This window comes from Ascaphus truei, chromosome 2 (genome assembly GCF_040206685.1).
Source record: "Ascaphus truei isolate aAscTru1 chromosome 2, aAscTru1.hap1, whole genome shotgun sequence".
In the NCBI taxonomy this organism is placed as follows: Eukaryota; Metazoa; Chordata; class Amphibia; order Anura; family Ascaphidae; genus Ascaphus; species Ascaphus truei.
The window spans coordinates 98,216,247-98,237,985 of record NC_134484.1 but is presented as its reverse complement, the minus strand read 5'-3'; positions in this window follow the sequence as shown (position 1 = coordinate 98,237,985).

Below are 21,739 nucleotides of genomic sequence, written 5' to 3'. Positions count from 1 at the left end.
TAGGCTCATTTCCCATTGGCTAACTCATATTTCACGCTCACCCAGCTTTTTGAGCCGGCTTGGCACGCCTCCTCCTCTGACGTCAGCCAAGAGTTGAGCACCTGTTTCTATTGGATAGTGGGAGGGGATTCCCACGCTCTGATTTGTCGCTCCTCCTACTTCTATGCTGAAGATAGAACAGCGGAGTGTATGTAAGGAGATGGCCGAGGCAGAGAACCAGACCATCTTGTGGCTTGAGTCGGTAAAGCGTGGGCGGACTTTTCAATGTTGCTCTGTTACGAATAGCAGAGCAGCCGGCTTCATTTCTGAAACTAGGAAAGACAAACAAGGTTGTATGGTGCTCTTATGGAAAATAGCTGAAGCGCTCAAATGCAGGTATATCTCAAAATGATAATAAGCCAGACCACTGTACCAGGGTACTAACAATTGATATAGTACCTATTGTGTCATATAATGGGTACTATCCTCCTGAAGACAGGTGGTTTGTGGTGCAACCCACTCACCATATGTCTCATTGGCAGGTTCCCCTGAAAAATATGCAAATACTCACATCCTGGTAGGGCAGGCAGGCAGGCTGTGCAGCTACTCAATGCAATACAGGGAAAAGGGAGACCAAAAAGCGCACCAGCACAAACGGAGCAGGAAGAAACCAGAACAAAAAAATGATTAAAAGGGCACTTTAATGTGGCAAAAGACCCATCCAATGCATTTCGAACGTCGCAGCGTTCTTTTTCAAGGATGTATGGTGCTCTTAAACAGAAAGCAGCTAATGTTGAAATAACAGCTAAAGTCTTGAGTGCAGTACCCCTCCAAAGAGAATAATAAGTGAGGCTAGGATATAATACTCCCACAGGCCTAGTAGATGTATACCTGGAAATATGGTCCCACAGGCACTGAAGTAAGGACAATACACACCTGCCGGTGTCCAGCATCAAAACAGCATCATGGCAATGACATGGGGTATATGAACAATAATCCTTACAGCCACTTGTAGGAAAGGAGAGTGGAAAGGACTCACATTAAATGTTGAAACTCACGTAGTTGAGGAGCCTCAGTGTCCACTTGTCCAGGGGTGTACTGTGCCTCCGTTCATGTCGATCAGCAAGAAGAGAGGGAAAAAAACGAAGCACTGGTTCCACTGTTAGCTTGAAAACACACAGAGGTGCGTTCCGATAATAAACAAGTTTATTGGATCAAAACGAAACAAACAGAACACCTACGCGTCAACGAAGCCTGTTGTCCTATTGGGCGAAACGCGTAGAGTGGACCCGCCCAGGAAGTGCAAGGATTGATCCTTCTAGCCGTTCATCACGAGCCGCACCGGAAGTCAGAGCGTCAGAGCTCAGACGGAGCTCAGAGCGTCAACCAGACGTGACAAATCGCACCGGGGAAAGCACTGGAGGTGATCCTGAAAATATCACAGAGAACAGCAAAGAAGTAACGGCGGTGCGGTGAGCGGTGGCCATATCCCTATCACTCCTGAGTCACTTGTTAAAGTGATAAATGCTTATGTTTTAGCTACATTATAAAGTGCGCATTTTTAGCTACATTATAAAGTTATCCTTTTTTACCATTGATCTGCACCATGGAGATTTCTTTCTATTTTTCCATGTTCTCATCCATTTGATTTGTGAATGTGAGAGGTATCCTGTCTACATCTAGAAGACTTTACAGACTCCACAGATCCTGTATTTGCCCATACCCTACTGCTATCCTGTGAGTAGGCTGCACACGAGAGCCAAGATTTTCACATATTGTCACACTGAATTATACAGTCTGCACTTAGTTTGTGTTTCTTCTGTTGTTTTTTCTTAGATTTGTTTATTGTCACCATCCAGGATGGTTTAGAGTCGGGTCCTTTGGTGGTGGCTGGTTGGTGGGATAAGTGCTGGGTATCCTTGTCAGAAGGGGCTCTGTGGGATGCTAATGCCTAGTGGTGGCAATTAGTGGCGAGTGAGCAGGGCTCATTGTGCTGTGGGTTCCTGGGGCCCATTCTCGCAGGTCGGTCATTTGAGTGTCTAGGGCTGTGCGGTCCTTGGCTTGGGGCTGCGGGCCATGATGGAATACCAATGGCCTTTATTGGTCAGGGAGCATTCTGGCAGGGTTAGCACTTATTGTTCTCTGTAAGGACATTTCATAAAAGCCGTGGCCATTTAATTTCCAGAACATTGTCTGTGTGTCATACATGGATATGGTAAAGGTCTGAGGGAAGTGACTCGCAGGCTCTGAGGTCAAGAAACTTCCTAATGAGACTGAGAATAATTCCATACATACTGTGAATCCCTTTCCTTCGTTGTCTTATATTCATTACAGCTTTTTTTCCCCTTTGGGTGATCAACATGTGTGTGTGATAGATAGGAGTTTTAGTGTACACGGCACTTAAAACACCACAGGCCCATTTTTCAAGTGTAATGTGCACTCTAGTTGTCTCACTGAGTCCTTCCTTCTTTTCTTCCGTTTAAGAAATGAACCATTTTTTGCAATAATTCTATTATATTTGCATGTGCTCGTGTCTATATAAATCACAAAATCCAACATGACTGCATCCTCTTGGAGGTCAGATTAAAACTACTTCCCATGGGCATAATAATACTCTAACCAGTATAGTGACTAAGCACAATAATTCGAGAATAGCCCTATTTGCTGCAGCTTTGGAATCTGTGCAGTCTTTGCTCGGTTAAGCAGGATCTGGAAGACTGTGATGAATAACTGCTGGTTGGGAGGGTCACTTGTGCTTTCATTGGTTGTGCTCATGAAGTGTTACTATATTTCATTTGGTGAGGGCTCTATTTTTTCCTGTTTTCTGTTTTCCTCAAATTCAGTTACAAAAAAGTATTGAATAACATGACTAAAAGGTGCTTTACTACAAGATGCCAACCTTTAAAAATTACCAGAATAAACCAGCGGTGGCCAATAAATGTGCACACATATTTTGGTGGGCCACTGTCCTACTGCCCCCCTACATTCACTCTCCCCATCTCCTCTCTCCCACTCCTCTCTCACCCACTCCCTCCATTCCTCTCTTACACCCCCTCTTACTCTCACCCCTCCTCTCTCACCCACCCCCACTCCCTCTCACCCACTCCCCCACCCCTCTCACACCCACTCCCACCCTCTCCATCTTCTTCCCTCACTCAATCCCCTCCTCTCACTCACTCCCCCACTCCTCTCACCCACTCCCACCCCCTCTGTTTTCTTCACTCAATCCCCCTCCTCTCACCTACTCCCCCCCCCTCCCACCCACTCCCCCGCTTCCTCTCTCACTCAATCCCCCTCTTCCTCTCACTCAATCTCCCCTCTTTTCACTACATTTCCCCCTCCTCTCTCACTCAATTCTCTCCCCCCCCCCCCCCCCTCGTCATTCAACCCTGTCCCTCTAAGAATTTTACCTTGCAGGGGTGGGGGAGGCCTCCGGTCCCCAATCAGAGGGGAACTGGAGCCCCGTGGGGCGGATGTGGAATTTGGGACCAACTTCTGGCACTGGCCTGGTGCACCAGCAGGGAGAGGGAGGTGTCATGCTGAGGAGAAGCTGATTCCTGAAAATCATCATGCGGACCCTTCCAAATGCCGTAAAGTGGGTTGGCCTTCCCACGTATAAACCAATGTTTGTAAACCAACAGTATTACTGCCCGCTCTCTGCCTGCTAAAGCTTTTACTACTGAGAGAACATAGACCCTAGATTCACTTAATGGTTTTAATCGGGTACTTGGCTAACGTTTTATCGCTTTCATTTAATGGCAAACATATAAATGAGCATGGAAATGACTAATTAATGCTGATAGATTTGGATGCAGGCTGATCCTGTGTTTCTTCCTGTTACATTTTATTGTGCCATAGTGCTTCTATCCTGTCGCGTACAGCTCAAGTGAGATTTTTAACTTCATTTTAAATCAATTTTAACTTGCGTTAAATAAACACATTATTTATCGCAATATTTACAGTCAAAAGTAGATTTTAGGAAGATAGAAATGTCAGTATATAAAGTGATAGTTGTGACCGTCATTTTTTTTATTGGGTTGAGATGTTAGCTCAAGTTTAACAGAGATTAGTGAGTCTAGGCCACCGACATGAAAACATTGTTGTAGCGCTATAAAACTTATAGTATCTGAGATCTGACCTAAACTGTCTGCCACTAAAGGCCTCTATTCTACTCCTTATGCCAACATGGCAAACCCACACATTGTGGGTGGACTCTCTTTTCTCTCCTTAATATACTGTAAGTGTGTCAGCAAATGGGACATTATGATGTTGTATCGATTTTGGTAACTTTACATTTTATTTTCCTCAAAAAAAAGGCGCTGAAGATGTCAACCTCCAAGGGAGAAAACAAGAAACAAAGAAGTCCAGAGCAACATCCAATGTCACAAAAATACACAGTGAAATACCTATATATCTCTTGAAAAAGGGTCATTTAGTTAACCCTTTGGCCAAAGTGTATAAGCCTGCGAGCCACTTTCAAGGCATGACCATAATATCGCAGGTCCTAACACTAACTGATTAAAATCCTTATTTACCTCTATAATTAGGGGAAGGATGGTCCTGGCATTGAACCTGTCACAACCAGCTGCATGAAAAGAAAACCTGCTTACTTGGACAGTGGGGAGGGGCGCGCTTTAAACCCTGGGTGGGAGGAGCCACTAACCTCCAAAACAGCTGAGACCAGTTGGACAAAGTTAACAAACACAGATACCCAGCAAGCTCTCAGAAACCCCCCAAAATTACCACAATATATATATATATATATATATATATATGTATATAAGTGTCAAAAGGAGTGCTACTGGGCGTGGCTAATTGTATAAAACAAGAAACAAAGAAGTCCAGAGCAACATCCAATGGGGCAAAAATACACAGTGGAATACCTATATATCTCTTGAAAAAGGGTCATGTAGTTAACCCTTTGGCCAAAGCGTATAAGCCTGCGAGCCACTTTCAAGGCATGACCAGTTCGCAGGTCCTAACACTAACTGATTAAAATCCTTATTTACCTCTATAAGTAGAGGCAGGATGGTTCTGGCATTGAACCTGTCACAACCAGCTGCATGAAAAGAAAACCTGCTTACTTGGATTTCACTGTGAATTTTTGTCACATTGGATGTTGCTCTGGACTTCTTTGTTTCTTGTTTTATACAATTAGCCACGCCCGGTAGCACTCCTTTTGACACATAAATATATATATATTTATGTGTCAAAAGGAGTGCTACCGGGCGTGGCTAATTGTATGAAACAAGAAACAAAGAAGTCCAGAACAACATCCAATGTGACAAAAATTCATATATATATATTGTGGTAATTTTGGGGGGTTTCTGAGAGCTTTCTGGTGTCTGTGTTTATTAACCTCCAAGAGACAAAATAAGTGAGATTGAGGTGGTTTAAACAAAATAATGGAATTTTTATGGAAAGTACATATTGTTACCAATGAGACTCATTGATACCTATAAGCCGGGTAATGCTAACAGTCAGCATGACTGACTTCAAATCAGTGGGTCTCGCAGAATATCAGAAAAAGCCGACATGTGTGAGGAGGGAAGTGGGAAACGAATACAAAGCAAAATATTCCATGTGCATCATCACCTCACCCATTCTGCAAGACCCAAATTACTACCTCCCCACCAAACCGAAAATATCATAGGATTGGTCTTTATTAGTTGTCGTATACTACATGTTAATTATACCTCCAAAAGACAGGCAGTTTTCTTAAGAAAGTGACCTAAAAAAAAATGCAGCTGCGAAGTGTTCTTGATTTTTACTCAAATCTAGGCCAGGTTATTTTACCTTTCCACCTTTTATTTTTGTATGTATGTAGGCAGGAGATTTTCATATATTGAATTCCCCCAAAATAAGCAATACCTTTTTACCATATACCTGGAACACAGACTGTGCAGTTATTAATATTACCAAGGTAGCTTTAAACAGATGTAACACCCCCAAGGGAGATCTGATAGTACTTGGTAGTGTTAGTGTAGGATGGTGCTCACCTGTAGGTTCCCAGGAGATCGGAGTCTCCACAGTTGGTATAGGGAGTAGGCAACAGGACAGGCTTTCAGTCTTTAGTGCAGCGGCTCTGCCAGAGGTAGGGTTGCATCCCTACAGGCACCTTATCAGTAAATCAGCCAGATAACAGGAACAGTACAACCGGGTTTTATTACTGGACCAGCACAGACATATTCCTTCTTCATATACTCCCATGCAAGAGAGGTACAATCCCATAGATATTCATAGGGCCTATCTCGCAGCTTGCATCTTGCATCATGGTCAGAGCCTGGCTCGCAGGACCCTTCCCTTGACTGGCCCCCAGGAGCTTGAGGCCCCTGGGCTAGTCCTTACCTCCTTACCCCCTGATGGAGCAGGGTAGAATCCAACCTACTCCCTAAGGAGCAGGCTACATTGGAACTCACATAGAACAGACTACATTTGGAAGGATGCCATGTTTTGTACCAGGGGAGGATCCCAATCATAAACTCTGGTAACTGGGCAGCACAACTCAAGTGAAAACCAACCCCCCCACCCCCCACCCCCCACCCTTCCCTGGCACATGCTCCAACAGTTCCCAGACTGCACCTGGAAACCCATACAAATTAACACTCCAAGGGAGAGACTCGCATGCTGGCCCATGTGAGAGGAATTTAACCCCAACACTGCCGGCTCTTACCAGGACTTATAATGTCAGGGCCAGACAACACATAGCCAGGGGCACTGGGCTACACAGAGATGGAGTTAAACGATGTTGTACAGCAACATGCATATTTTTTAAGAACCATTAGCTGAAACAGTAGAGAAGTTGTTGGGAGACATTTCCTCTCAGATGCACGGCTTTCTGGTAAGAGGAAAACATGCTTATGAAGTGATAGATGTCAGCAATACATAACAGCACAGAATAAAACACCATATATTATAAACCATCATTAACTGCTGTCTTCCTGCACTTAAGCATATTCTCTTCTTCTCTTCTTTCAGTTAATTCATTGATTTTATTTAGGTCTTTTTTTTCTTTCTATTTACTTTAGGTAAAAGAAAAAAAAATGGGAAAAAATTATAATAATAATAATAATGAAATCCCCGATATATGCAAGTAAGGGTATGTATTATAAACATATTTTGTTTTATTTTTTAATTAGCGTGGTGTTAATATTTCTTTGAGATATTTTAGGGGTCATTTAGCCAATTCACCAGGCTGCATTACTAGTTCAAATTAAAAAAAAAACAGCAGATTTACCAAGTAAAAATATACAATTGTTTCTAATGCCAAGCATCTCCATCTCTGTCTGCAACTGAGCCACCTGTGCTGAAGCTGGGATATCCTGAAAACCTGAAAAAATTGAAGGCGCAAATAAGTATAAAAAGGGAAATCCAGTGCAGTGCTAACATAAGTGAAAAAAAGCACACACAGCAGGTTCGTGTTGGTTGTTAAGCCAAAAATACAGTCCTTGGTATGGACTGCACTCTGTAGTCCTCCTCAAATGAAAACAGAGAGAACATAGCATAATAAAGTTTAATATGCATTAACAGAGCAGGGAGTGTACAAAATGCACATTTTCCCAGTCTGTTTTGCGCAATGAGTGTGATAAGGGCACACTCCAGCCACTCTGGAACAGCACCGAAACCGCCGCGTCTTGCCTCAGATGTCCCGCTCAGCACCATCGACGTTGTCTATGCCGAAGTCGGTCCTTCCGCGTCTGCGCGTGCACACATTTGCGCCTTCATTTTTCACGTTACTCTGCACACGGTACTAGTGACCGTTTGTGTAGGCTGCACTAAGGTTACTTGAAGACTTCGTTTAATTTGCGCTTCTTAGTTTTGCCAATCCTGAAAACCTGACCTGTTGGTACAGTAACTCTTGAGTACTGGAGTTGGCCATCCCTGCTCTAGTATTTCTCCCCCAGGTTATAAGCTAGTAGGCTCTCAATCATAACCCTGTGACATATGCTATTCTTTGTGCCATACTTACCATGTATGGTTGAGCCATAAGACACGTCACGGCCCATTAAAATGAAAGGTTCATAAAGGGTCTTGCTTGGCTGTAAGGGGTCTCGTGTCTTATCCCCGCTTAGTAAATATTGCCCTTTACACTTTTGTAGGAGGGTTGCACAATTTGGAAAAAATATGCACAGTGGATATCAAGATCAATAAAAAATGGCAGGTTTGGCTACTTACGTTTGCTTCTCACACTTTTTTCTCGTCTTCATCTGTAACGTGTGGTTTATTTTTTAACTACACAAAAATTACCACACATCACATTTTCTTTTTATGCTTAAAATGTGCGACCTGGGAGATTTGGGAAAGTTGGCAGCTTTTTTGTTGCACCAAAATGTTCTGCCGAGAGTGCCTCCATCTTGGTATGCGCGTGCAAGCGCGGCACGTCTTGCGCACGCACAGATATGCCCTGAGTGCGGCGGCCATTGAGGAGCTTCGCGTATGCGCACGAGAAGCACAAGCGGAGGCCAATAAAGAAAGGCTCATAGACAGGGACTACATGTCACATGAGCCTTAGGAACGGACATCACGGAGTGCACAACAGCCAATAGGGCTGCCAGAATCCCCTACATCAAGATAGATACTTTTGGCGCGTCTGAGGCCAGGCCAGTCAGATCTGGGACACAGGGAGGTGAGTTGTGTGTGCAGGGTGTCAGGGACCCCTGCACTAGGCCACAGATCCCATATAGGCCCCGACTCACCCATAAGCTTGTGGCTGCTGCAGGGACAGGCCCACTTGATAGAGACACTGACCCATGTAGTGCCAAGTGTGAGGGACACAGCCAGGACGCGGCGGCGAACTGGCAATCCAATGGTCTGGGACCAGATCACCCCACAGATAGAGACTCTTCATGGTGGGACGATCAAGCTGGATACCACCCCACGCAGAGGCGGAGGCTTTGTTGATGATGACATCACTGGATCAGCGGATCCCTGTTACTTTTCGGCCATACCCGGGTGCTGGAGCACCTGGGCAGGTACCTTACAAAGTGCATGAACAATAACACTTTCATATACTGTGGGCAGCGCTGTCACACAGATTGGGTGCTTGTGGACACCAGGGAGGTTGGGTGCCCAGGGGACCTCAGTACTTTGGGGGAATCCCATCAGGGTGTGAACACTGCGGTTGGAGGGCACCGGGGGGTTACGACCGTGCGAGGCCTACCTGGTATGTGTTATAGTGATATAACTATTCTTATCTGTGTTCAGTAAACTGTTATTATATACAAGTGTGTGTCTATTGTATTGGGTCCTGTACAAGGGGGTATCCAGGTGGAGGCGCTGTCACCGGTCGGATCAGGTGCAGCCCAGGCTCCCAGCAGCGGAGGTTCAGGCCTCCTGTGAGCCACAGGTAAAGCACCTACCCCACACAGTAGCCGCCACATCTCCCATAGGGTGGGGGAAACAGCGCTACATAATTAAAAGCCATCCCAAGGTGTCTTTGATAACTCTCATGCAATTGTTTGCACCCGTTTTGCAGCCAGGAAATTTGGATAAATGGCTCCCTTACACAATATGCCCGATTTAAAGTTTAGACATAATCCAAATAGTGGGGGCATTAAAAGATTAGTGCTGCGCAGTCGCTATTACTGAAATTATGACCCAATTTATAGTTAGGCGCTATAAACTCTGAAATATGATAAAGAGGTCGTATATTAACACTACGTGTTATTTTTACGTGTTTCGCAATCAAACCTCCGTGCGTAATAATTACGTCTGCATAACGTTTGCACTTAATTGCAGCGCTCTTAAATTAATTAAGCATTAATTAGCATTTTAATAGAAATTGCAAAAACACAGTCACTTATTGCTTGGTGAATCGCTTGTGAACGCTGACTTTTTTCGCAAATCATAAAGGGCAAATTTGGCACATTACAATGACCGAGGAGACAAGCCGCGAGCGCACACAGAGAGAAAAGACAACTCTAATTTAACAGAGAGGAAAGTTTAAATAATAATACATTAGTTACCTTCTTTTTTCCGGTGCCTTGGTTTATTCTTAAGAAGATCAAGTGTTGCCAGGTAGCATCTGAAATAGAGCAGCAATTGCAGTCAGGGACCCAGAAAAATGTATGTTGCAAATGCTGGCTTTGTATAATGTAGTCTGATTTGTGCCTGGTCCCAACTGACGCATAATTAAGAAAGGGTCTTAAATTAAGAACAGCCATTTATTCAACTCTAATATAAAACAGGTGCTATGTAACATGTGTATGCTTATGTTTATATATTTTGAATTTTTTCTAACACGCTACACGCCAAGAAACTCAGTACTAGAGCGCGTGCAGAAACTTGGGCCGCGGCCAGGGTGGAACCGAGCGTGCTGGCGCTCGTGCGCCGTGACATCAGGCGCTCAGGTTGCCCGGGCGATTCCTGGCCAACTAGTTGCACGCATGGCGAGGCGTGTCGGGGGCGCGGCTGTGATGTCACTGAGCTGGTTCACCCTCATTTGGCGAACCTCTCACGTGACGTGCCAGCGAGCGGCCAAATCAAATTGATTTGTCTCGCCAAGCAGCTGAGTGCCGTGCACACACGGACACATGCGCGCACACTCTGGTCAAACACATTGTCGCAATGTGTTTGATTGCGCTGAGGCTTCACGCTTCAGGCTTCACGAGCCCTAAGGCTGCGTCCATAGATGGACAAGCAGCGCTGAGGCGTGCGGACGCTCCGCGCTGAGCCCCTGCATCCTCATTGATGATGCCTTGAGATGGGGCTCATGCGAGCGTCCGCAGGCGTGCTCAGGCTTTGGAGTTCTCAGCCGAGCGCCAAGCTGTTTTTCAGCGCACTGTCGGCTGAAAACATCCAATCAGCCTTAAGCAGCGTCAACGTCACGGCGCCGTGACGTCGGCGCCGTGACATTGACGTCAGTGCGTCACGGGCGATTGGCCCAGTGACGTCACTGCCCCGCCTCCAACCACCTCCCCCCGGCTCCCTTCGCGCACGCTGGCTCGCCTGCAAGTCCGTGCAATCGTGCTGACTGAAGCAGGCGAGCCTCAGCGTTAGCGCGCCTCCGCTCTCCCCACCCCTCTATGGCCCGGGCCTAAGTGAACTACGAGGAAAAACGAGAAAGGGCAGAAACCCCAAACGGAGCAGGGAAGCCGGCTGCCAGGGTATTAGGTTCCGTTTGCCAGGCTTTGTTTAAAAAGGAATGTTTTTAATTCCTTTCTGAATGGAAGCAAAGCATCCTGATGTTGGTCACATTTAAATAAATTAGGAATCGCCATGCCTTCGACTGTCGGGTTTGTTATGTTAACTTCCCAAACGCAAACTGTCTTTTGCGCCTTTTTTTTTTGGCCATCTCTAAATTGGGGTCTTAGTTTTACAAGGTGCACATTGCACTTTATCACTAACACTTTTGCAATTTACATTTTAATTAGAAGCCTTTGGTATACCCTTCCTTCCTTATGGAGGTAAGTACCGTATTGGCCTGAAAATAGTGCTATGTTTTTTTCCTAAAAATGTCCTTCCGAAAACTGTCCTCTTACTATATGCGCAGCCCAACACCTTATATTTTTCATGTAGAACACTGTCAAAACTTTAGGGTCGTATTATGTGCGAGGCCGCACTAAACTTCGGGTCAATACGGTAACTCGGGAATCAGTGAGCCACAAGTGGAAAGTAATGCAGTTCCGCTGAGGAGACTCCCTGCTTCTCACCTAGGGGGGGGGCATTTTTTTGTTGGAGGGGGGGGACATCTGCTCTTTTAAGCTTCACAATTAGCAGTTAATACAAATAATGCGTCATAGAAGTGCTGTTGGTGATATTATTGTGATTATTACAGCACACAACATGGTTTATTGTTGCTACTAAGGTTTAATTTGTTTCCCTTTCTTCTGTGATACTGGTGCACATGGCTGTGTGAGCTATTTTGACAAGACAGCTAACTTGAATTTTTCAAGTGTGTATTTGCGCTGGGTGGAGTGGTACACACATACTGTACATTAACTCAATAACAAAAGCAAAGCAGTAATCACATATTGTATATATTATAAAAGTTTGTCGCATACGATGGTAATAAGAGGCAGCCACATCACGAGTAATGATCCAACATTACGACATACCTACCTATCAGATTAAATATTTAACAGGTTGTTGCTATCCTTCAGAAAAGAATAGCACAGTGAAATAATTAGTCATGCACGTACTGTACCTTGCCAAAAATAAAGCAACTCAATTTTACAATCCATCACCTCCAGCTTGTAGGTTTTCCAACAAATGGATCCTGGTGTCTGGAGGATAGTAAAATCCCTTTATCTTGTATCCCTCTGGGGGATGGGTTGTACTGTAGCAAATATCCCAGAACATTAATGGATGCTTCCTACTGGAGGCCTGGTTTACCAAACCAATGACAATTCGAGGTCACACTCTTTAAAATTAGACATTCAATATAATGACTTAGGAGAGTCGTGTATGCAGTGCAAAGGTACTACTGAATGTCAATCATGTGCGATACATTGTCAGTTCGCAAATGTAGTGGGGTAACATTTATGATAAAAGGCATTAAAAAAAATCAAGAAATCAATTTGAAGTGGGAATCCACAGAGGTGGAAGGGTAAATGTTTACGTGTTGTATATTTTGCTTACATATAATGCTGGAAATTGCAGCAAAAACTGTCATTGTATTGACAGGGAGAAAAGTCCAATGGCAGCAAAAAGAAAATAGTAAATATGGTTAGAAAGCTTCAGAAAACTCTAGGGATTATCCTTCCATGATATACCGGTTGTTATTGAACGGAAAAGTAACTGCAGATCTCTAAAGCGAAATGAAATGATTTTTGCAAGCGATGAAATTAGGGGAGCCAGTTTGCAGAGAAAGGATAGTCCCCCAATGGGCACAGATGGACACTTTTATCATTGCATGACCAATTTTATGACTACCATATAATTACATTTTCAGTAATAAAAATTAGATTCTACAATTCTGAATCCATACATACTTTTTGGTTTACTGGCTCTGCACTTCTTTAACCCGGGCTGTGCTGAAAAGCGGTGTAATGCGGCAGGCATAGGCTTATAGGGGTCCACGTTAAAATGGAGATGAAGCAAAAGGTGGCACTGTGCTCATATTAATGTGATTTCCCAGAATCCCTAGCTGCAGTGGAAGTATGCCAGTACAATGGGGGAAAGCAGGGTTCTAGACCTGTCTGACACGTGTGAATGTGCTCACAAGTGATATTTGTTTTTGCTGAATCCAGACATAAGCATGACAAATTCAACCATGGCAAATCCATGACATTTCTTGATGAATATATTTCAAATCCTTAATGTTCATTTACGAGCTCCAACTAATTTATCTTTTCCAACACTTATACATTAGAAAGCCAGCAATAATCTCTAAAATCTTCAAAACAATGTTTTATATTATACATGTTAGAGGTGTTCTTAGTAGTATCATTAATCATTACATCATCTAGATTTGGGGACCTGTTTCCTTCAGTCATTAGCTTAGTAACAAATATCTACCATGCTGTACAACTGCATGCTGAGTTTCTCCCCTCAGTCTTCCTATTCTTGTACGCTCCTTGCCATAACGCTACCTCCTTCCCCTTCTAGTTCCCTTCTAGTTCCAACCCAAGTGATATTGTAAGCTGTCTTTATACCAACAAGAGTAATGGTACAAAGAGGAGTTTGGGCAATTAGTGATCGGTAATTGTGTGCCCCTGAACCATAACATCATTATTTTTTGCGCACACAGTATTATCTTATGACTGCTTGCGGTAAGCCTTAAAACCAATTGTGTTTAAAATGTAAAAAAAATATTTAAAGTCACTTTACTGTAGTTATGGGATTTTATATAGTTCTGTCAATTGAGGGAGTACTGTATGTTAGAACAATAAAATAACAAATGTTTCCAGACTCCTAACAGCTTACAGAATAATGTTTGTGCATCTAATTTACAGGGCGATGGGATGACTAACTGAAGGTCACACACAGTTGGTTCTGTGCTACATAGGCAAGTGTCTTAACCACATGGCTCCCCTCGCTGCAAATGTGCAGAAAAGAGGTATATGGTACTCTGGTTTAAAGTTAGATGCTTTGCATAGTGCATTAGTTCTACCAGTAGAGAGGTAGTAGTTAGTGCACATTAAAAAGGAAATGAGAGCTAATAACAGGTCATGAATGTTTAAACATGAATTTTAACAATTTCTCCGTTTTTTACAAGCCCCACATTGTAAAACATATATCATAAATAGTTAAATGAATATAGTGTACAAGTGTGTACCATTCTTAGTTAAGACAGTATACAGGTTAGGCTATTGTCACCCTTGCACTACGGGGTTGTTTATCCAAATCTCCACACTTCAAGATTGGTGCAAAAAGTAGCACCAAAGTTATTAAAATAAAAATAAAATTGAATGCGTTAATTAATTTATTTGTAGAAATATGATTCCATTTTGACTTCTGTTAAGCAACAGAAAGACTTTGAAATGACCTTGTGGGTAGATATTTCCCCATATGCAAGACATTGATTTCCTCTTGTGCTCTAGCATGTTTTATGAAAGGAAATAGTCTCTGAAAGCTTAGATTTTTGTATACACCGGATTTTATTTACATTAACATGTAAACCCAACATTTTGTTATATACTGTATGTGTGTTCTTGTTTATGTATTTAATTTCTTTATTGTGCTATGTAGTGCAACTGTTTTCTCTATAAGCCCATTGCCATAAGGCAATTGGAAGGAAAGTATATTTATACTCATGTAGCCCCCTTTCCCCTGTGTCAGGGCGACTACGTGTGCTGCTTATACCTGCGTGGCAAACAGGAGGCCTGGTCCTCTGCCACGGGGAGCCTGGGGTGTATATCAATATCTACTAAACAGCGCCTCCACCTGGGAAGGAGCCTCACACAGTAGGAAAGCCCCTCCCAAGACAATATGCTCAGTAATACACACACAAAGTATGGGGAACAGTATATACTGGGAAGTAATAAACAAGAACCATGAATACACCCAATATACATATACAATATGGCTCATGCCGACCCGCGGTGTACTCCCACAGTGCTTGGGTGCAGGGGCACCAGTGTCCCAGTGTCCAGGCCATGAAGGCCTATCCCACCCCCAATTGTGAGACAGCACTTCCCCATGATGTGTTGGTGCACTTGTGAAAATACATGGCCTGGTCTAGTCTCAGATGCAGGCCACGCACACCGCGTAAGTCCGTCACCGGTACAAAGGTACTATCACTAACAGGTTAAGGGGACCGTCCCTATCTGAGGGGCCTTCCCTATAGCACCACAATCTAGAGATGGTCACTTCCTAGCTGGAACCTGAAGTGGAATATTCTGGCCTAGTCCAGTGGAGCACTTCTCCCTGGACCTTACCTATCCCCCTGCTGTCCTGCTTCCGACTGGCGTGGCTTCAAGAGAGCCCAAAATATCCTTTCTCCTGCTCTGTAATCCCTGCAGCCCTATTGGCTGTCTTGGCTCACATGCTCTGCAGTCCTTGTGCCATAAGAGGCTTGTTCCCCTGCGGACCTGCTCCTTTAATGGCCGCTGCAATGCGCCGTCCTGCTCGTGCGCCAGGTCCTGGCATACGCAATTACATAAAGATGGCGGCGCCCTGCGAAGGGAGCTGCCGCGGGTCTCCGGCGATCCACTCGCCTAACCGCAATCTCCCTGCACCGAAGGTAAGGGGAGGGGGAAACGCATCTGAACAGGGGGACCAGAGGGGACCTGGTTACACTCAAATAACATAAAATAGGATTATTCTGCTCACCTAATACACATTAGTATAAGTATAAGTAATTGCTAAGGTGCAATGGAGGAAAATATGATATGTAGACAAATAGATCCAAAGAGGATCAGCAAGGTCCTCCAAAAGATGCACTCATTAGAATATAGGGGAGTCTACATACACTCAAATAACCTCAACATTGTTATCTTGCAATCTATGCAATGTATGTACTGTAGGAATGTTGTGTGATTACACAGATCAAAGAATGTTAAATAGCTTACCACATAAATGCCTTTATGTTACTTCGTTTTATGTGGCAGCGTGTGATTGTACAAATAACTGAACCAGTGTTTAGAATATTGTGTTGAGATTTTAGTTTGAGTTGTCATTTGTCAATCCGCAATTATCCAAACATTACATTTTAATCATGTCAGTTCAATTAGTTAAGGTCAGAGGTGCCTGACCCTCACAACAATGAAGACTCCTGAAGCATGGCAATAATCCAGCAGTCAGATGGGCTGAGAAGACTGGATATTGGGCCGGGTGCTTTCACACTTCCCCCTCGGCTTTAGCTAAAGAGCAGGCTATTATCACAGTCATTGTCATGATTAACTTTAAATCTACTCCCTCACATTCCAGGCATCTATCAAGGAAAGACCCAGGGCCTGATTAGAGCAGGCAACATGCCAAGAAGAGGAGGGGGAGGAGGGGTAGAAGGCAGGTCCTCAGATAAATTAACCCTCCGTCTGGCTGCATTTCTGTCAGCTTTGTTAATTCTGAATGACATTTATTGATAAGACAGGTTTTACCACCCTTTTCCATCAATCAGCCGAACAACATCTACTCCCAGGCTTTTCTATCATGTCTCTGGCAAGGGTTTGCTCTACACAAGCTCTTATCATATTATTGGTCTCAGGGGATTTAATTATTAGCCTTCAGCTCTAGCAAGAAGGCCATCACTGCAAACTGGCCTAATGTCTCTCTGTGTATTGCCTAATCCTTCTAAATCCACTAAACAGCTCTCACACATCAGCAGGCCTGTAAAGTCGATGGCTGGAATCAGTAAATCCACTGCATGGTTTACATCAATGCACATTTTTATGGCTATGCAAACCCATGAAGGCAAATTACATACTTTTAACAATGTAAAAGGATTTTCCTCATTCTTAATGGGAAGCACAAATGAATGCGTACGCGCTGTGATTTTCCTAATATTCTATCTTTTCGCAGGTTTTGTTTCTTAGTTGTTTCAGGGATTGTTGCAATTAGTTTCCGGTTTTCCTAGTGCCAGCCTAGTGACTTAAGCAGATATGAACTACACAATTATAGCAAAGCCGCAAGCCCATCTCTTAGTTTTAAAAACCATGTGTATTTTGTTATCACCTGTGAATAATATTTGTAAGTGACCTCACAGGTCTTTTGTAATCTTCTAGAAACACAAATGAGAAGAGACCTGTGAGGCTTTGATAGCTCTGTACACAATGTTATATCTATGAAGAACTCTCTTGTTGGTTCATTTAAACACAACCTATTAGGAGTCTACACCTCTCCAAGACCAATACGAACTTTGTACTAGATATATCAGATATATAGATATATCTATGAACATTTACACGTTTTTGGGGTGATGCATAAAATCATGAAAACAGTGATGAATGTTGCCTGGCATTATAGTTTCCTAAAACTTGCTTCATAAGTCAGTTCTCGTAGCGGCTCTGATAGTAGTTGCAGCAAATAGCCAGTGGCTTCAAAAAGTAGTGGTTGTGTATCAGAGGCAGAACTATGGGGGAGCGAGCGGGGCAGCTGCCCCAGGCACAGCCTCAGAGAGGACACAGTAATCCCCCCTAGCACCTGTGTTGCGGCAGTGACTTAACCTGTCAGTCAGCGCTTCAGCCGTTCGCAGCACACCCGATCCTGCTTCACTACCATGACATCACAGCAGAATCGGGCACTGTAACCGGCTGCAGTGCTGACTGACAGTTGTGTTAGTACAGCATCAGTCAGTGAGGCGGTAGAGGGGGAGCAGAAAGCGGGCAGTAGGGGTCAGCCCGTACCTTCTCCCCATTATGTCGAAGGGAGGGGGTGGAGGAGTATCCGTGTGCTGTGTGTCTGTGTGCTGCTGTGTCAGTGTGTGTAAGTATTCTGTGTGTTTGTGTGCTGCTGTGTAAGTGTGTGTAACAATTCTGTGTATCTGTGTGCTGCTGTGTAAGTGTGTGTAAGTACTGTATGCTGTCTATCAGCGTGCTAGAATGCTATGTAAGTGTGCTGTCTGCCAGTGTGCTTTGTGGAAGTGTGCTGTGTGTAAGGGTGCTGTGTGCTGTGTTCTGTATCAGGGTCTGTCAGTGTGCTGTGTCAGTGTCTGTCAGTGTGATGTGTGTGGGTTGGGGGTGGAGGGCGCAGTTGGATGAACTTTCTCCAGGAGCAAAAACACCTTGTTACCTCTCTGCTGTGTAAGATTGGCAAGGTAGGAGAAAAAAGAAGGAGCACACAAAATATGGTGGTATCAAAAGATTACCAAATGTATTAATGCATCAGAACATTATGTAGTAACGTCTCAGGACACAAAGTCCCTTCCTCAGACCAAACACCTGTGTATGATTACAAGAAATTATGGAAAGGTCACACGTTGGGGGAATAAACTTTTTGGACCTTATTTTATAAATATTTATGCTATAAAAATCAAAAAGGAGAGAAACGTTTAAAAATAAATTCCTTTTTTGTTAAATTGCAAATAAAAAAAGTTGTGATCATTTGTACTCCCACCTGCTCCCTATCCAAGTACCATCACAGTTTGACACAGTTTGCAACATGTATAGTATATAAACAGAAAAGGTTCATATTTACTGTGTAGTGCTAGGCTGCAAGGCACCAATTCATTTTCCTTATGGCTTAGCATTGCTTAGTACAGTATATGGGCCGAAGTGACTTCTCAATTATATTCATAATAGCACATCTAACATATAATTATGTGATGTGCCTACACCTCAGACAGTGGCATCAGTTATTTTTATTATACAACCATGGACAAACCTTGCAGCAGATAGATACAGGATGTCCCCACTGAAGGACTTTATATTACTAGAACATGAAAGGACAAAATACATGGGGTTTGAGTTGCTCTTTGGAAATCTCCACTTACTGGAAATCTCCACTTACACCCACTTACTACCACTTGAGACATGAAATCACAGAAAGAATAACTACTGCAGGTCCATTACAATGGAGCTACAGCCCTTGTTTCATGCTGGCCAATCCATGTCTATGATGTCTTCACTTGGCTGACCAGTGAAAAAATGTATAGGTACAGCCCATATGTGGCTAAAAAATTTCACTGTGGGATCTAACAAGGATTAATTTACGATGTAAAACTAGACATCTTCGCTTGCATATAAATCCAAAAGTGAAACACATTTCTCAATAAGTGGGGTAGACCCGAAAATAGAAGGCGATGATCACTCTCCCAACTACATCAAACTTAAAATAAAATAATAATGTAGTCAAGTGTGGCCAGTCTAAACCTTCCTGAAGTCAAAATACACAGACTACAGAGGCTTGTGAGACCTATGCTGTTCAACTTTGTTAAATCCCCTACACTGCAGTATTGACATGTTACGACATCAGAAAGTTCAACCACAGCCCTGCACAGGACCAGAGATGACAGCTTGAGATGGAGATGTTTGCCGTGATGCCCCAAAAACAGGCATGGCAATCGTGGAAGAAAGTCTTGTGCTATGTTTGGCAACGGCGAGCGCGGGAGGTCATGTTTACAACTAATTTTGTTGCTTCTACCAAACTGCAGGAGCAGTGTAGGATAAGCCGATGGGTGGGGGCGTTGGGATACCCATGTCCGGTTGAGCTCTGCTAGTTTAACATGTTACCAAGAGTAGGTGCTAACACTGAAGTTGTTGCAGAAGTTGCAAATATAACTACTTGGTAAAGTTTGGCAAGCTGCAAGATTAGTTTATGACTAGCTGATGTCTGGGGGCGGTGCTATGACCGTGCCCCGTCGAGCTTCCTTGGTTTAACATCTTATGGATAGCAGGCAGCAGAAACACTGGTTTTCTACATTCAATGCCAGACTGACTAGTTCTCCCGCTAGATTGTATGTAGAGAAACATTCAAGCTAAGTCCCCTCAACAGCTAATCAATAGACAAATGTAGGTGACCATTTCAATACCTGGGTATTTCCCTGAATGGTGCACTAGATCAGGGCTCTCAAAACCAGTCCTCAAGAGCCGCACACAGGCAGCTTTTATGCTGTATCAGCACAGGCGGCTCAATCAGTGGCCTAGTCAAGCACTGAGGCACTGATTGAGCCACCTGTGCTGAAACAGGCATATCCATAAAAGCTGCCTGTGTGTGGCTCTTGAGGACAGGTTTGCAGACCCCTGCACTAGATGGTCACACATTTATTATTGCCAACTCTACTGCGGTCTTGAATATTAACATCATGGTTTTCTAGATTAAAGAGACACCCTTTGTGATGTTACTTTGTAAACAGTTTTTGTTATTTTGTTTTGTATTTCATGAATTCTGGTATGTTTATTTATACTGAGATGTATAATTTACTCTGTAAATGGAATTTGAAAAATTATTATTTGTATCAGGTTTTTGGAAAATCTCTTGCTTGGGGGACATTTAGAGAACCCACCATTTACTCCAATGTTTTTTGTTTTGTTTTTTAATGTTTGCTAGCCTCCTTTTTTCTTTTGTAACCAAATGAAAGTCTTGTTTGCTAAAATATATTTTAGTGTTTTGTTGTTATTGGCATCCTGCTTTCAGAGTCCAGGGGAACAATTGTTAGACCAGTTGTAAAGAATCAGTTCAGTTTCCACTGTAAATTCAGAACTGTAAAATTGTAATTGAGACAAGCATATAGGAAACATGTTAATGTCTTGCTGGGTTTCTTTGTACGACATTGCTACAGCTGAATTGCAGTTTAGCTGGGAGACTTGCTGAATTCATACAATATACTGTACCACCCATTAACCATCTCTTTCCGACTCCTTGCATTTATTAGACTTAAAGTCTGGAGGGGATGTTTGCAAAGCCCTCTTACTGCCTGTGTTAAACTACTAATTGTGTCGCTCTTTAAATAACGTCAAACACTATTCAGTTTTCGTTGTTTTGAATTTACAATAACATCAATTAAATACCAGAGTTTTCAAAGCAGATTAAAGTTCTGATTAGGTGTTAATGACTGTAAACAGCCAACTAGTACCTTCAGTATTGCAATCATTACAAGACGACCTTTGACTCTCCTTGTTGGGAAGCCTGGAAATATGTCTTTGAAAGAATGCCGAGAAAATCAATACTAATATGGCAACATTATGCAGTTGAAGGGGCTTTAATAAAAGCCGATAATCAAGTCTATTCTAACGGAAACTACGGCTTCTGTAGAAAGAGAAACTATACCGTATTTACAGCAGTTTCTTTAAACAGATTAATTTCAAATGTGGTGGACAAAGTAGTGATTTCACTTTACAATTTATTTTAGTTCAGTTAACATGCCGCCATTTTCATTTCCCCCACACTATACAATGTTCACGTTGGAACCATCATGCAGTTAGAATCTAGATTTTTATACTCGGAAGCTTTTTAAGCACGAACCTCCTTAGTCCGCGGCAATGAAGGAAGCAACGGCACACGAGCTCTAACAAAATGCAGGGGATCTATGGGGCCGGCCGTAGTGCGCGCAAAATTTTTCAGGAGACATAAGCTTTTGCTTTTGTCGCGCGAAGGCAGGGTCACGTGAGCGGTTCAGCCAATGAGGGTGAACCAGGCTCATGACGTCACAGCCACTCCTCCACCATCGCTGTGGATGACAGTCCGCAGATCGCTCGGCCGACAGGCGCGTGTGATGCCAGACGCTCCGTCACGCGCGCCCACTTTATCTGAGGCCTTACTTGTTTAGTCAGCCTTTGCTAAATTGCACAGACATATACGCTTTCTTTTTTTTATTGTCATTCAGCCCAAGTCTATTTGGTTATAAATAAATTATAATGATTTTTAAACGAAACAATGTTAAATATTAAGGCCTTGCCTTGTACGAGATGCATTACCTGGAGGATGACCAGTCACTGACAAA